Below are 18,245 nucleotides of genomic sequence, written 5' to 3' on the forward strand. Positions count from 1 at the left end.
CAACATAGATTTGTAGAAACCATGCAGTCTGTTATAAGACTTGGAGGTTTGAAAGTTTCCTTGAAACTTCCCCAAAAAATTAAAATAAGATCACACAAACGGTGGAATGGCAAAGAAAGCTCACAGGCCTATGTCACTACTCTCGGAGGCTGATTGACAGAGGCTGAAAAGAGTGCCAATGCACCATAGTAACATTTGAATGGCTCCCTGCTGCCAGGTGAAACTGAATTAAAAAAGGGGGGAATTCTCTCCCAGACCACATTCCTGTTGATTCTGCTGAAGAGTCTGTTCAGCCAGAGACCCATGCACACAAAGAAGCCTTGGCAGTCACAGTGAGGCTCTTCGCTCACAGCTAGACAACAAAGCTTTTGTGCAAACTTGTAGGAACTCAAAACTGAGTACAAAAAACAAGAAATGCCAAGCCCTCACTTTTCACAGGGGTCAGGGGAGGAAAACCTGCAACCTGCTCACTCCAGAAAAAAACATCCTTCTCATGCACAATCCATGCAAGCTGAATTTCTTAAGTTGAAAAGGGAAAATTATTAAAAGAGATGTAATGCCTGTATTATGAATAAATGTTTGTATGTTATTTCTGTTTTACAATTGTTAATACTGTTTATTGATTACATTACTAATGGGGTATGAAAAGTTGCTTAATCAAGCAAAAAGGTTCTTAAAGGCGGCAATGATGAAGTAAACTGCGACATGTGAGTGAGATGGATGTCAGGAACCCAAAATGAGATGATTAAAAGAATACCAGTAGTGATAGCTGGAGGCCTCGGGGAAGGGACTGCACAGGGTCATCTAGTGTGTGTCACTACGGGTTAATGCCACATAAGGCCCATTATTTATGTTTTGATTATTTAATTTAAATGTAATAAATAAGTACACAATATTACAATAATTTACTGTGTTCTGGAGTTCTCTGTGTATTTTATGTTTCCTAGTTTAGTTTGGGTTTCTTCAGTATTTCTCGTCTAAGTTGTTATTTGGTCCTGTTCACGTCTTTGTCTTGTCTCTGTGTCCTTCCCTCAGCATTCACCCAGTTAGGTCAGTATTGTCTTCGTGTTTGTCTAGTTCCCTGTTTGCCCAGTCATGTCTCTGGATGTGTGTGTGTCTGGTTTCTCTCGTCCCTCGCTCTCTCTCTCCTTCCTCTGTTCCCTGGGTTCCATCAGTCTGTGTGTCAATGTGTGTGTTCCCTGTACTTCCTGTTTTTCTTCGATAGCCTCCTGTCTGGTGTGCGTCATGTTCAGTTTTGCTTTCACCTGTCGCACTCTCAACTTAGAAAATTACAAAAAGAGATTACAGCCTGCACATTTAGCTTATTAAATAGAAATAGCACTTTGAGACTCTCTGACTCTGAAGGTGAAAACATCAAAAACTCTAGCTGTATTACCTTTGTGCAATGAGGCGGATCATAAACATACAAAAATGAACTTGTGCTCTGAGCCACAACACTGCCCGCTGAACATTCGCCATTATAGTATTTAGGTCATGTGTTATGCTTCTGTGAGTGCTCATATCTGTAAAGTACATCTGTGGAGTCCCATGGTGCTCTGCATGAGCTTTCAATACACAGATACTATATAGCCTGGATTACCAATAGGCGGACCGTGATCATGACACAGACGCCATTCTTTATACCAGACCTTTTACTAGATTTTGACAGACCATTTCTATTTTTCCTATCCTGCACAACATTTCTCATATGCAATAGGGTTATTTTAATCTATGCAGCCTTTTTCTTTGTCTTGTGGTTGTCAATGTTTGTACACAAGAAGCACACATACCAGTCACATACATTAAACTAAACAAGAGTTTTTTAAGGTAAAGAAATGAGATATTCTTTATAGCAAAGTCAGTCACCTGATCCCAAATAAACAAATCAATACAAAACAGAATACAAAGAAAGCCACAAAAAGCAGCAACTGAAGGTGGCAGCAGTAAACGCCTAGCAGGTTATCTCAAGAAAAGAAATACAGCATTTCGTGATATTCATTTGAGCTCTAGACTAAGGCAGTCATTGAGGCCAAAGGATTTTCATCAAAGTATGAAAAACAAAATATCCTTTCTTTTTGTAATATACCTAATATACACTATATTGCCAAAAGTATTCTTTTGTCTGCCTTCATACGCATATAGGGCTGCTCGATATAACGATATATATCAGATGACGATATAAAAACGTCTATCGTTTCATTTTACGCTATCGTTTGTTTCGTGGTGTTGCAAAATAAAGTGTTTACGGCAATATTTTTTCATCGTTTTGATGGTCACTGTAGTGGCTATATTAATTTCTTAAAGTTCTCTCTTTAACCACACTACAGACGGACAAGCGCCTGTTTTTATGTGTTGTCGTTAGCAACAACGACGGTAACACCATCGCATGTCCGCTTGTTTATGTTCCACATAAACCTTTCACAATAAAGCTCAAGATCCTATTGAGACTTTTCAAAATAAACTGAATCACGTGATAGAGAAGATTATTTACGGATGAGAAGTAAAAAAAAAAAAGACGCCAGGTGCTAAAAAATAAACCTTAGACTCAAACGTTAGAACAGGCTTTTCCCCGCAGCACGCCGTGTAATAAATACTCACAAAGAAAACGGCGGCCGTTACAACTTATGTCTAAAAATGTATCGTTTCATGCATCGGTTAAAACACTCGACTCCAGGTACATGACGCCCAGCTGGAAACACTTCCCGCAAGTCGAGCTGCCCGAGATTGACAGAATTTACAGAAAATGTTACATTTTTGTGATTTATATCGTTATTGGGACGATAGAATTCTTATATCGGGATATGAGATTTTGGTCATATCCCTATACGCAGTGTTGGGAAGGTTACTTTTAAAATGTATTCCATTACAGATTACAGAATACATGCCCCAAAATGTATTCTGTAACGTATTCCGTTACGTTACTCAATGGGAGTAACGTATTCTGAATACTTTGGATTACTTAATATATTATCATGCTGTTTACAACTACATGAATGTGATTTATTACTATTACTGAAGGTTCGCGGCTCTGAACCATAGTAAAGGGACCTCTGGCTAATACGTCGGGTTCCGTGTCGGGCTTGTAGCCGAAAACTACCTTTACTTTGTTGTCTGGGTCAAGTTTGCTAGCGAGAGACAGAGAGAGGCGTCGAAAGGCTGCTCCAACGGAACTTATTGTTTCGGAGGACAACACGAACACTGTGTACAGTCGAGTCTTAATAGCTTACTTACAGCTGGGCTCGTCAGGCACTCTTTTTGGCTGCAGTGGTTATTATTATATTTACATGCTTCCAGCTCCCGTTTTTGCTCGGTGACAGCTCGTACTTTTCCTTTTTCTCCCTCCCTCGCTCACAGACACATTACGGGTACGGCAGTCCATTCTCCCTGCAGCACGGACTACACTGCCCATCAGGCTACATTCTTTAGAGCTATGCCTGTTGCATTCTGCCTATTAGCTTACCACACCAACAACAACAAAAAGGCGCTCTTTCACCCAGGAAACACAGAGAGAGAGCGTCACCCTGTAACCATGGCAACCGTAACGCTGCCACCTGGAACAACAGAACAGAGATGCCAAACAAACCCAAACAATCCTGACCCGCCACAGTATGAAACAGGAAAGTACCGCCGTGTAATCCATTTATTTCAACAAAGTAACTGTATTCTAAATACCACCTTTTTAAACGGTAACTCTAACGGAATACAGTTACTCATATTTTGTATTTTAAATACAATACAATATTTAAATATGGTACATGTATTCCGTTACTCCCCAACACTGCCTATACGCATATGAATTTGAGTGGCACCCCATTCATATGCTGTTGACCCACACTTTGTAGCTTTAACAATTTTAACTCTTCTGAGAACAGTCATCTCTTGACAAAGTTGAAGACCTGTGCACTAGAGCAGGGTGATATGGCCAAAAATATTTATCACGATATATATTTGAAAATTTGCGATAACGATATAACTGACGATATAATTGATGCGAGACAAAATACAACTCCACAACATTACTAGCGCAAAAAGACAACCTTCCATTTATTTTCACTTAAACAAGAAGCTGGTTTTTATGTACATTAAAGCTTTATAAAAATTTAACAGTGCAAATGCAAATTCCTTGCTGAAAGTTTAACCAAAAGGCATTTCCAGTAGAAATGGGCTGACATATCCTGAGCATAACCATGTATAATATATACTGAAGTTAAAAAGAGGTGCTTTGCAACATTAAACTGCAGTGTGCAGTACGTATTTTTCGGACCATAAGGTGCACGGGATTATAAGGCACATTAAGCGAAACAAAGCAGTCAGATAAATCAAGCTTTATTAAACTCATTCTTCTTGCTTCCTCCACTTCTGTACCATTGATTCATTAACGTTGAATTCTCTGGCAGCTGCTCTATTCCCATGTTGTTGCAGTATATTAATGACTAACCTTGTATTGTGGATGAATTATCTCAGTTGTTCTCCTGACTGAAGTTTGGTCCGTTTACAGCATCCTGCCATGCGATTGCATTTGTCTCTAACCATGAGGAACCTTCACGTTAACTTTTATAAGTGGAAAAGTGTTAGTGTTAGTCCTCCAGCTTCACTGTTTATGTTGTGCTAACATAGCTGTGTCGCTAGCGATCACGTAGCACATCATTATATACCACCTAGCCCAACTTCAGTAACCCTACAAACGTCACTGCTGTTTAGTTTCCTGTCTTCATTTATGTTGGACGTGATAGCAGAGCTGTACGTTTGATTTTTTTTCTGAAATCTCTCAGTCAGAACATGCAATATCATGCTTAGGTAACTAGCGAAACTAGCGAGCTAACTTCCGCTAGCTTCCTGCTAACTTCTGACTCCGTTAAATGTAATACATTCTGTTTTCATGGATGCCTGGATGTTAAACTTCATAGTTACACCTGGTAAAGCAGCAATGCTGATCGTTTTATTAAAGATGAAAGAATTTAGACAGTTTTTAACTCTCAGTAATGCTGCAGTGTTCGTTTGACCTGAAGAGTAGGGCTGAACGATATATCGCATTTGCGATAATATCGCGACATGATCAAGTGCAATTTTCTAACCGCAAAGGCTGCGATTATACTCTGGACATGTCCAAATTCATGGGCTGCATCCTCCTGAGGCCGCATTTGTAGACCGATTACGTCACAGCGACGCGCCGAAGGCTGTCCAAATTACTACCATATCCCAGAATTCATAGCGCGGCCCAGCCAAACTCCAGTTTCCAGCAATGGCGGCCGCTACTAAGTTTTAAAATTACTCATACTAATCTTTCTGGGTCACAAAATAAACTTTTAACATATTTTCAGGCGAGAAAGTAGTTGTGTAAACATCAAATATCTGCTCGGTTTATCAAGATATCCCATATTTGCAAAAGTGCTTCGACGTTTTCAGAGGCGTCTGCTACCCACCAGCTCGACAGCTAGCCGGGAGCTCGAGGGTTACTGATGCGGCCGAGAACGGCACAACTCCCGGCACATCATTTTCAGATCACCGCGGAGTTTCGCTGCTCGGGTTAAACGTAATATATAAGTCACTTAGACAACCTAAAAATGTTATTGTTGGGCTTTTTTCAGTGTTTTGTTTGTTCGTGAGTAAATCGGTTTGGCTGAGATTAAAGTTATTAGATTAGATAAAATAAAACTTTATTAATCCCCCGGGTGGGTTCCTCCTTGGTTTTCACACAGCTGACTAAACGTCAAACAGAAAACTTATTAAACAGAAGTATGAGACAGTCGAGAATTTACACCAGTGTCTGGTTATATTTTAGATAGCAAGAAGCAGACGGCCGAGTTTAATAAACTCCACCGAGACAGCGGTGACGCTAATCAGAACTAGCCTTCTGATTAGCTAATCAGAAGGCTAGACCGTCCAATTTCACGCCTTTAAATTTTAAAGGCGTGTTTGTGTGTGTGTTTATACAATTGCTATTATGTTTGCACTTTATGTGTAATGTTACTGACTGCAGAGATCAGTAAGATGTGTGTATTTTTTATTTATTAGTTTTATTTATTTAATATTATTTTTTAATTGAATGACTGTCTAGTAGTTCACAGATGTCGAAAAACTGAGTGTGGTAAAGCCACTGATTTTTTTTATGTATATTTCTGCAATCTGCACATTGTACTGACTTTCATTTTAATGTTTACACCAGGGTTCCTTGTCAGCACTTTATGCTCAGATGTTTGTAAGCTAAAAATAAACTATTGTGTATGTTCAAATATACTGTTGTGATTGAAGAAGTTAAATAAAAATGTCAGTCATCAATTCATGCATCACCTCATGTCATCATAACAGAGGTCTGTCTTCCAGGAAAGAACAGTTTAAAATTAATGTAATATAGTATTGGCCATACTATATGATGTATTGCTTGTCTTTGTTTAATAATACAGAAGACAAAGACCTTAAAAAATAATCGCATATCGCATCGCAATCGCAATATTGGGGCAAAAATCGCAATTAGATTATTTTCCATAATCGTTCAGCCCTACTGAAGAGGGGGGTTTAGGACCCAGATTATTCCCAGATTTAAGAGCATCTTAGTCCGACAAATACGACAATAACGACGGCCGCTTGCATGTTCTGCAAAAAAAAAAAGTGCTTTGTCTGTATCTGACGGACAAACACCAAACCAGTTCCACATCACTGAAGTTGCACCATTTTTACAAACCAATTCTGGTTCATCTGTTTCACTCAACAATCGGCCATGTGCGTATGAAAACAAAGGCACTGCGCATGCGCGTTTTACTCATATTCTATCGCGATATTTCATTTTCCTATCGTTGCCTAACATTATACCGGTATTACCGTGAACGGTATAATATGGCCCAGCCCTACTGTGCACACACTATGTGCCTCAGCATACGCTGATCCTCCTTTGTGAGTAGCAACAAATGACTGGGGAATATTTAGTGGCAAGGAAATTTCACAACTGGACTGGCAAGATGCAAAAGTGGCATCCTATAATGGTACTATGCTTGAATTCACTGAGCTGAGTTTGCACCCCTGTACACCACCTGTCAAAGAGGGCAGGTCCAGAGTGGTGGAGCCCAGACCCTCTACAGCCATATCAGGCTAGGGTGATGTACACAGTGTAGGAGGATTGACCAGCAGAAGCACATTACTAATGGTTAAGCTACTGAAGCCTTACACACCATGATTTTAGGTGTGTGAGTGAGATAAAACACAAAATGAGAAAAGAAAATGTTAACAAATACTCAAGCAACAGCGTTGCCAAACTTTACACCTTAACAGACAGCCGAGGGTCCAAAAGTCACTTTTGTTTATATTGAAAACATGGTAACACAATGTACTACAGCACATTTATCATGTTCAACATATGACAGAAAATAAATATTATTTAAAATCAAAATTAACCTTTAAACATGGCATAAATAACAATTTAATTTATATTGTGATATGTATCAATATCGACTGATTTGAATTTTTTTTTTCTCAAATCATTTTCAAGATTTATTTCCATATATACCAGCCCTGCTCCTGAGGACCTCCCCTAGGCCTGGCTCCAGGTTGGCGGTCCAGTAACCCCGTCCCTTACTAAAATGAAGAGGTCCTTCAGGTTTTGTTTTTCCTTAAAGACAAATTATCAAAGGTTTGTTTGTTTTGTGCGCTTCCCTTGTTTATTTGCTTGTTTTAACGTTACAGGAATTTACTTGTTTGCTTGCTTGTGCCAGAATGTCAAGCAAAGATGAGTCAGCTTGGGTTAAAAATAGTTTAAGTTTTAAAAAAGATGCTTTTTTCAAGAGTTACGAAGAAACATAAACTTTAACAAGTATGTCCTGGAGGAAAATACCAGAAACTATGTGCTGTCAAGTGTCTGTTTCAATCTGAAAAGTATCATCCACATGTAGTCGCGAAGAGAAAGCATTATAAAGCATTATAATCAGCTTAGTCGCTGCCGAAAATTTTTGCTTTTTCATGCAGAAACGAGGGCCTAATGCACTGCTGGCTAATCCTGAGGGCAGTCATGCATAAGAACCTTCTATCGTTAATGTTAGGCCAGATGTAACAGTATTTATTTAAATAAATAGTGCAGATAAAAACATAAGCATGAGAATGAAAATAGCATACAATATTATATACTCTCGCCCTATGACAGCTGGGATAGGCTCCAGCACCCCCCGCGACCCTGAAAGGGATAAGCGGAAGCGAATGGATGGATGGATATTATATACTATATTACCTAAGAAAACAGAAGAGCACAATAAACTGACCAATTGTAAGAATGTGCACATATGCATAAAGCCCGAGTGTATGATAAACAGATACAAGTTTATGTCTAAAAGAAGGTGTTTCCTTTTTTTCTCTTGGCTGTATTCTACTTTGTGCCGTGGAAATACTTTAAATGTGGCTATATGAAAACACAAAGCTCCCAATGGAACATCGGGTATTTGCTTCCATAGTTATAGCAATAATGTGTGGTGTCTAAAGGACATTCATCTTTCGGTATTCAAGATTGTACATGAGAACATGTCATCAAAGCTGTTGTGTAACAACAGGACACAGTGCCAAGAAGGTTATCTCTGAGATTGTTAAAATAATGCCCTAAACTGGCATGTAAACAAAATGCATCACTGCAGAGTTGGTCAAAAGTTGAGCTCGAGTGAAGACACGGTAGTATTTTGTATGTCTGAAAACACGTAAAAAAGTTGTTAGCAAGAGATAGTTATCCATTTGCTGAATGATATCTAAGTAGATAAGTAAAGTTTATTTATTAGGCGCTTTTCATAGACAGGCAGTCACAAAGTGCCATATACAAAAGATAAAAAAAAACAAGAATGTTAGGTACCAAAATAGAAAAATACAAAAGATTAAATAAAACACAGTAAGATTAACAAGTAGCTTTAAGATAAAATTATTAATCAATAAAAAAAACACTCAACAGAAAGCCTGTTTCAACAGAAAAGAAAAAAGATAACTGCTTGAAATCGGTAAGTTGGAATGAGACAATGAAATGTCAGTTATTTATGTTAAACCGACTGCACCGCCCTACACAGTTCTAACCACATCATCAAGTTCGCTGACGACACAACCGTGGTTGGACTCGTGAGCAGCAACAACGAGTCGACGTGCAAAGTTTTAGCAGCTGGCGTTCTGGTGCAGCGAGAACCTGTCACTGAATGTGAACAAAACCAGGGAGATGATTGTCGACTCGCTCCACCCACACACCACTCAGCATCCACGGTTCCACAGTAGAGACTGTTAACAGCATCAAGTTCCTGGGAGTTCACATCTCAGAAGACCTCACCTGGACCACCAACACCACCTCCATCACCAAAAAGGCCCAGCAGTACCTCCACTTCCTGAGACACCTGAAGCAGGCCAACCTTCTTCCTCTCATCCTCACCATGCTCTACAGGGACACCATAGAGAGTGTTCTGACAGCTGCAACTCCGTGTCGTTCGGTAAATGCAAAGTCGGCGATCTCGGCCAGCTCCAACGGATTGTTAAAGCAGCTGCCAAGATCATTGGAACATCTCTCCCTCTGCTAGGGCTGCTCAATTAATCGAATTTTAATCACGATTACGATCTGGGCTTTCAACGATCATTAAAAATGACTGAGCCGATTATTAGCCCCTCCCTCATTTATCCGCAACACCTTAAAGGCCGGTCCGTGAAAATATTGTCAGGCATAAACCGGTCCGTGGCGCAAAAAAGGTTGAGACCGCTGATTAAGAGGACCCGAGGGAAGCTCGGAAAGCTAAGCAGAAGTTATTTGGAGAGTGACTGCCGTTGGTTGAAAAGAGAGGTAAAAAAAAAAAAAAACTTCAGTGGTGTTGCACACTATTTTATATTATTTTTTAAAGTCATTATTCAATACATTGTTATTGTTAACCCTTTAAAGCCGGTCAGAGCAGCACGCTCTGTTTTGTGTAACTATTTTTAAATCCCTGTAGAACCTGAACTGTGTAAGCTAGCGCAATAATTTGTTTTGCATATGAAACTTACATCTTATGCCATCAGCTTGTCCTCGGTCACGGTTTCCTTCCACATAAATTGCATAAAAAGCACTTGCAGGAACAAAAACATAATATTCCAGAAACAGGCTTTGCCGATCCGATCAGCTGTTCGTAACACTTCGCACATTGAAACAGACATCACCGCTAACTATCACATGTCCGCCATTTCCTGCCCGAAACCGGAAGTGATGTCATTTTCGCAGAAAATGTAGTTTTTTTTTTTACTTGTAGGCCTTAAAAGCCTATACTGGTCATGTTTGACTTTTCTGAATAGTTTCTGGGATGCTTAGAACTCGAATTGCACTGCTGGAAATAGTTTATTTTGATGCACCTGCTGTTTTCTTTGCAAATTTGCATCATAGGATTGTTTTTGTTTTTCCTGCAGTATATAAAAATTGCTGTATCTCCAAAATAAAACTATGAAGACACTGAATAAATTTCCTGTTGTTGTAAACTATTTTTTGCAACTTTTTTGTATTTAAAGTTTTGAGGGATAAACCTCTTAAATTTCTCCAAGTAGAAATATATGTTAAAAAACAAAAACAAAAACAATTTTCAATTTTTTTGTAGTTTATTGCACTTTTTTGCAATTAATGTAGTTACTATGGACTTAATGCATACATATTATTAAAATATGGGCTATAACAGTTGTATAGCAACTTGAAATGCTCCCACAAATGGCACTACAACATGTAAAAAAATAATATAAGCTCTGGCAGACTTGGTTCTATAGTAGGTCTTAAAGGGTTAAATAAATATCGTCAAATAATCGAGATCTCAATTTCAGTGAAAATAATCGTGATTATCATTTTTGCCATAATCGAGCAGCCCTACCCTCTGCTACAGGACATCTTGCACAAGAGCTGCATCAGTGAGGCCTCCTGCATCGTTCTTGACCCCTCACACCCCTCACATGGACTCTTTTCTCTCCTTCCATTTGACAGACGCTGTCGCAGCATCGGGACCCAATCCTTCAGACTTCAAGATAGCATTTTCCCACAAGCCATCAAGCTCTTGAACTCACTACCAGCTCTCCCACTCCCCCCCACCACACACACCCACACAAACCGTTAACTGCCTCTATTGCACTCCACATACCACTGCCTTTGTAATGCAGATGCTGCTCTATGGACAATCCTTACTCTCAGGAATTCTGCTCATGTTTACAAGCTGCCACACTTTAAATCACTTCAAGGTCTCTTTAAACCATTCAAACTGTAAATTGTAAATTTAAATTGTTATTGATCCTTTTACCTTAGTCTTAAAGTGTATATTTATTTCTTACTCTTCTTATATTTCTTGTTTGTCTTTTGCACAGAATGTAACTGGAGCCTCGTCGTCTTGTCTCCCTATATACTGTACTGTATATAGCGGATATGACAATAAAGTTTACTCTGACTTTGACTTTGAAACACAATTCTTACATTTGATTTCTTTGTTATATTATTTATCCTTTGTTATATTATTTATCCTATTTATATCCTTTTATTTTGTATTCACGCTTTTTTTTATATACAGTGCATGCACTGTGCAGAGCCTGACCTTAGTGTAAGACTGTAAGAATCCAAACATCACAACAGAGAATATCAAACACTGTCCCATAGTGCGTAGAAATAAATTTGGTTAAAAGATCATGCTCTAATGAGAGAAGATCATTTAATGCCTGTGCAGTGCTGCAACCTCAACAGGACAAAAGGATGCCAAAATTCACATTTTGGACAGAGAAGCGTAAAAGAGGCCATCTATGTCCAATATAAATAACCATAATTGAACAGGGGGAGTGAGTTACGACATCAACTGTTAGCCACCTACAATGCAATGCTACAATGTAGTCTTGAGTTTGTTTCCCAGGTGCCTCAATCCCCACTCCTTTTTTGCATCAGGTGACCTCAGCAGGCCTGATGATATGATGTTTTCACTGATGGAATACTCTGGTGGTAATTACCCAATCTATTTTTTACAGCTTGACTAATGTGATGACACACATCGTTAATTAGTCCAGTAAAACAGCAAAATGTGTAAGAGAAGAGAGAAAGCTTGAAATGGACACACATGCAGAAGCCAACGTGAAAATAAGCAGACGTTACTAACACATTCACATGCATATACATATTAGCCACCTAGCTTAATTGTTTATTGACTAAGGGCCCTGGAATGTACTTCATACCTTTCTTGCAATGTCTTGGCTTTAAATATATTATCTCCCCTTGCTAATACTGCAACTTCTGCATGTGTGTCCATTTCACACTTTGGAGAGATAAAGCATGAAATGGACATGGTGGACCAGAATGCCTATTACACCCTGTGCTGTGATATCGGGTTGGATTAATCGCGTGTCAATGACCCTCCTAAAGGACAATGATTTATTACATGATTATGCTTTTTCTCCCACCAAACTTTCAACACAAGTCCACCTAATTCAAATTCATTTAAAAAAGTGTCTGTATGACCACCTCTCTAGTAAACTGGAAATATAATTTAATATGCATAAACAGATAGACAGGATCCTGATGATCTCCTTCTCTGTTTGACTCCAATCCAGCTGGAAAAGTGGCATGTTGGCTGTGGCACAGAGCAACAACATATCTCCACCCTCAGCAACCCCCTTCCCTCCCACACTTACACCTCTGATCCAATACACAAGCTTTAATCTTCCTGTATTCTAACCCTGTGCCCTATTTTCCAAAGCGCCCTATATCACAATCAGAATCCGAATACTTTATTATCAGAGAAAATGATGTGGTCAAAGTTGCTTCAAGACATTAAGAACAGTAACTAACTAAACTAAATTAAATTAAATAATTCTATAAATAATAAAGTAACAAAATATTACAAAATAGTATTAATGAATACAAATAATATATAATTACAATTATAAAAATCTATCATATTGACTTTGTTATTTTCTCTGTAGACGATATGCAGATATTAAGGCTCTGCAACTATTGCAGTGCGTACTTGTGCTTTAGATGGAGGAATTGTACAGCTAGATAGCCACAGGCAGGAATGAAAGATGAAACCATTCATGCATATTGGCCCAATTCCCTTAATAGTATTCACTGAGAACTTTAAAACAGCAGATGTAATATGAGACAGAGCAATGACCCATGCCAAAGAATTCATTCTTGAAGCTGACAATAAAGGTTTAAGTAAGACTAAGCAAAAGACTGCAGTAAATTCATTCATCATCAGAATAGTTTCCGATTGAGCTGCAGACTCATCTCTCTCAATCAAACTAACTCGGTACAAGCAAAGAAGTCTTCTCCATCACTAACATTGCAACAAATCCGACAGACTGTTGAAAAAGTTGCTCTATAACACAAAACTGGCCAAAACTTTTACAGACGATCTTTTAGCTAACTTGGGTTTGGAGAATATTTAAAATAGAAATGCTGCAATGCAAACTTGGGATATGAAGTTTAAAAGATGTGATCATTCACTATTGTTCAAAATGTCCTGTACCCCCAAATTAATTAAAGTGCCACACTAAATCACTGTAAATGTCACCGTACTGGATCTGTTTTTTGAATAATTAACATCCTTTGATTTAGTATTATTCATAGATTTGGTTTTCCTTACTGTTCTCCTTGTGTGTTTCATATTTGCCATGGTCTGTGTGTAGGCAGGCAGGAAAAAGGACCCAAGTGCAGGACTCGTGGAGGCAGAAGTGAACTCAAAACAACCACAGGTTTATTGCTGGCGAAATGCAAAACTCAAAATGGCACATGAACGGAACACACAGGCAGGAACGGTGGTACGACACGACAACGAGCGCTGAAGGAAACACACTATAAATACAGAGGCAAACACACGGGGAACAAGGACCAAAAGGGGAACACAGCTAATGCAAATTAACTGACGGGACCAGGTAGACGCAAAACTAGAAACATCAACATAAGACACAGACCTTCAAAGTAAAATAGGAAATCCATAGACAAAACTCAGAGGCACTGAACCAAATCTATATTAACCCTCTCAAGGCAGGCGTTGCCGATTTGCAACAGTTAAAAACTAACAACCTGATTACCCCACATACATATTTTATAAGTTTTTTTTTACTCAGAAATACCACTGCAGGACTTGGTTGTGCATTACCAACAAAAAGTTTAATTTGAGCCTGAGAGGGTTAAACAGTAGAAATAACAAATTACAATAATAATACGCAAAACACTGAGACACAGACACAGGACCATAACATAGTCTTTAGGTTTCTGTTTCTACGCCTTCCCATGCTCTAGGTTTCATGTCTTAGTGTCTAGTCCGTGTCTTTGTGAATGTCTCTTGTTTCTTGTTTTACTTTTACAGTCTTGGGTCCTATTTCAGTTTTTTCAGTGTTTTCAGTTTTGCTTCCTCCCCGTTCGTTATGTGGGACCACTTCCAGCTGTGCTCTTCTCCTTTGTCTCATTCCCGCGTTACTCCCTTGTGTATTTAAGCCCTGTGTTTTCCTCTGCCCTTGTTACCATCATGTTGCTGTGTGTCTCTCCCTGTTTTCCTCGTTTCCCTGAGTGGTTCTAGTTGACTCACGGCTTAGGTTATGTTTTGTGTTTTATATTGCTGCCTCTTTGAGTTATTCCTGTGTGTGTTGAGTCCTGCCTTTGGGTCCACATCCTGCCTACTACAGCACTAACCTTGACAGAACGACGCAACCAAGACATGGACCCAGCGGACTCAGCCCGAAAGAGGTACCTTTTCAGGGATTCAGAGCCCGGTGAGGTGAGGTTCCCATGTCTTGGACGTAAGGACAATATCTGTTGGACTTAATGCCTTTGAGGCGATCCTCGGGCCTCACTTGCACCTTGCTGCATTCTGAGACGGCTGCATGCCCTATGCAGCTCCAGCCAGCTCCACCTCAGCCAGATGTTTCCACACCGTCTGGTCCTGGTTCTGCTTGGCCAGAGGTTTCCACACTGTCTGGTTCTGTACCCGTCTCTGCTGGGGGCTCTGGAGAGTCAATCCAGCCATCTGTGGCTTCCACACCCCCGCCTGTTTCTGCTGGGGGCTCTGGAGAGTCCGCTCAACTGCCTGCGGCTGCCACACTGCCACCTGCTCAGCTGCCTTCGGCTTCTGCTCCGCCACCAGGTTCAGCTCTATCTCTGCCAGAGGTCAACACGCCTGCCCATCTACATCCTGCACTGCCTGCATGTCCACATCCAACCACCTAACCACACCAACACCAGCCCCCTTCCAGGTCACCTGAAGATTTCCACTCCCATTTTCTTCCCTGTTGGGGTCCTGGAGGGTCCCTTCTGCACCACCGCTGCTTCCCACACAGTCGGCCTCCGGACCTGCTTTGGAGCTGCCGCCTTCAACGCAGTCGGCCTCCTGAACTGTCTCGTCCCAGGCGATCCCCAGAACTGTTTTTTCAATGTTGTGGACTCTGTTTTTCCCTCATGTCTCCATGCCTTGTCAAATAAAGCTGCCTCTTTGAGTTATCCCCGTGTGTGTTGAGTCCTGCATTTGGGTAACATCCTGCCTGCCATAACACTAACCTTAACAGTAAATCTACAACATGGTCTCTGTGGGTGACCACGCACGTGCAGACACACATATCCCATACACACAGGTAACTTTTCGCTCTGTCTTCCTATGTGCAATAGTACCAAGTGCAATCTTCCCAATATAACAAAGTATTTTATTCTATTTTGTACAGTATTTTTTTTATTTATATAGTATTTTGTTCTATTTTGTATAGTATGTTCTTTTTTTTATCTTATTCTATTCAATTGTTTTATTTCTTAATCTTTACTGCACTTAACTTGTGACCACAAATTTCCCACTTGTGGGACTAAAAGGTTTATCTTATCTTATCTGCCAAGGTAAATAGTAAATAGGACTACTTTACAGCAGTACTGGGGTATTTATTTTTTTCTAACGCAGTGCAATGCCACTTAGGGCTGTGCGATATGACCAAAATCTCATATTCCGATATAAGAATTCTATCGTCCGATAACGATATAAATCACAAAAATGTAACATTTTCTGTAAATTCTGTGAATCTCGGGCAGCTCGACTTGCGGAAATTGTTTCCAGCTGCGCGTCATGTAGCTGAAGTCGAGTGTTTTAACAGATGCATGAAACTATACATTTCTAGACATAAGTTGTAATGGCCGCCGTTTTCTTTGTGAGTATTTATTACACAGCGTGCTGCGGGGAAAACCCTGTTCTAACATTTGAGTCTAAGGTTTATTTTTTAGCACCTGGCGGCTCTTTTTTACTTCTCATCCGTAAATAATCTGCTCTTTCACGTGATTCAGTTTATTTTGTCCGTCTGTATTGTGGTTACATTAAATATAAGAGAAAGAGAGAACTTTAAGAAATTAATATAGCCAGTGCAGTGACCATCAGAACGATGAAAAAAATATTGCCGTAAACAGTTTATTTTGCGACACCACGAAACAAACGATAGCGTAAAATGAAACGATAGACGTTTTTATATCGTCATCCGATATATATCGTTATATCGAACAGCCCTAATGCCACTTCTGATTTGCCTATGTTTAACTTGAATAATTAGTTTTGAACAGGTAAATGTCATTTTTAAATCCATTAACAGTTTCTCAGAAAATACTCTGGCTTATCCCAAATATGCCAATTACCCTTGGGCAAGATAGTAACCCCACGTTGCTCTCCGATGCATCCATTGGAGTATGAAAGTGCGTGAATGGTAGTCAGTAAGCACTTAAAAGCATAGAAGACAGTGCTTGTGTGAATGGGTAATGTGGCATGTTGTATATAGGAAGTAGAAAAGCGCTATATAAAAATCAGTCCATCTACCATCTAATCTACATACATATATATAGCACAAAGTAGAATTTCAGTTACCATCATATTCTAATCCTTTTCCCAAAATTTAAGTCAGTTTACACATGTTAACATGAATGAAATTACTGACAAAGAGGGGGGGAAATCAGTTTTACAAGACAAACGGCAGCCCTGGTGGAGTCTAGATGGGAAAATAGCATTAATAAACAATGAAGCTTTATGACAAATCACATTGTAATTCATCAAAGCTAGTTCACAAGATTTATTTTTTCTGTCTTCTGGATCCAGCTTACTAAATTGCACTAAGCTATCATTTTAAAATATCACTGATAAGCGTTTCCTAATTAGCTCATATCCCATATTAAATACCCTCCTTGCTTATCTTAGCCTAATTTATTTCAAAGTAGTTCTTTTACTCATCGGGTGTAGCTGAACTTGCACCAGCATGGGAACGTTGCAATGTGGATCCTGAATAATATTTAACTACTGCAGTTATTCTATTTTCATATACCCTTTACATTCACATCAAACTTATTTTGTAAACACTATAATTGTGCACACCGAGGGAATATCTTGATCTTGTTGAACAATAAACAGCATAAGTTACAACAGCTTTCTTACATGTACCAGGGTATTTCAAGCTATAAATGTAAAATTTGACAAAAAACAAACCTATCTGACAAACACTACTTTTCAGAATAATTTATACCAGAGAGGCCCAACGTAAACGACATATCCTGATATTTTTAAGTAAAACAAAGCCACTATAAACTTTGTTGTTACAGTTGTTGTAGTTCGACCTAAATAGAGCAGCTATCCGTCTTTTCCAGCCGAGAAGTTGAAAGGATACAAAAAATAAAGAACACAGAATGTTGAACTCAGCTGTCTATCCATGAAAATATTCAGTAAGTTAACATGATGAAAGTAATTGAGGGCGATAGGACTAGCTAAAATAATTAACATACTAGCAGTTATTTTTTCGAAGTAAACAGAATTACGTCCCTGCTGCTGCCGTAATTCAAGTCAGTCCACACGGAAGATTCATCCAATGTACGGAGTGTATACACCGTGTTTACAAGCCAGGCATTCAGATAAAACCACCCAAAGTAAAGAGAGTAAACGAAGAAACTCACCTCGGAGAGAAACGTCCACACGGAACTTGGATTTAGATTGAGTTTCACTGTTTGCGAGTTTCACAATCTTGTGGACTGGGAAATTGAGTGAAAACAGTCTTTAGCTACTACCGTAACTGCGCACCGCTTTTGCAACCCCCTCCCTCTCTGTCTGCAGTTCACACACAGACCATGAGTGCTGCTAAACCGCACACTTTGATTCCTCTGATAGAATCAGTTTTCTTTCCGACATTATCTCATATTTTTGACCCGAGTTTCTCCAACGGGAGTACCAATAATTAGAGAGTTGAAACACGCGTTGGCTTTACAGGCAGAATCGAGAAACTGTTTAACTTTAACTGATTTCAGGATTCAACCA

At 39.4% G+C, this 18,245-nt stretch overlaps 1 protein-coding gene across 2 annotated transcripts in view; it reads right to left on the reverse strand.

The window, feature by feature from the left end:
• The window catches only part of ankrd6b (ankyrin repeat domain 6b), a 77,319-nt gene extending 59,161 nt beyond the window's left edge, over positions 1–18,158 (reverse strand). The window contains exon 1 of one of the 2 annotated variants that reach the window (XM_086263002.1): positions 17,888–18,158. The gene's annotated coding sequence lies outside the window, so the exon portion shown is untranslated. The remainder of the gene's footprint in view (positions 1–17,887) is intronic. The other variant, XM_086263004.1, reaches the window with a different exon arrangement.
• Between the last annotated feature and the right edge of the window lie 87 nt (positions 18,159–18,245).

This window comes from Aulonocara sp. 'chitande type north' Nkhata Bay, linkage group LG15, assembly GCF_057382095.1.
Source record: "Aulonocara sp. 'chitande type north' Nkhata Bay isolate Kocher_YH1m ecotype deep benthic linkage group LG15, A_spYH_male_GT1.1, whole genome shotgun sequence".
Taxonomy (NCBI): domain Eukaryota; kingdom Metazoa; phylum Chordata; class Actinopteri; order Cichliformes; family Cichlidae; genus Aulonocara; species Aulonocara sp. 'chitande type north' Nkhata Bay.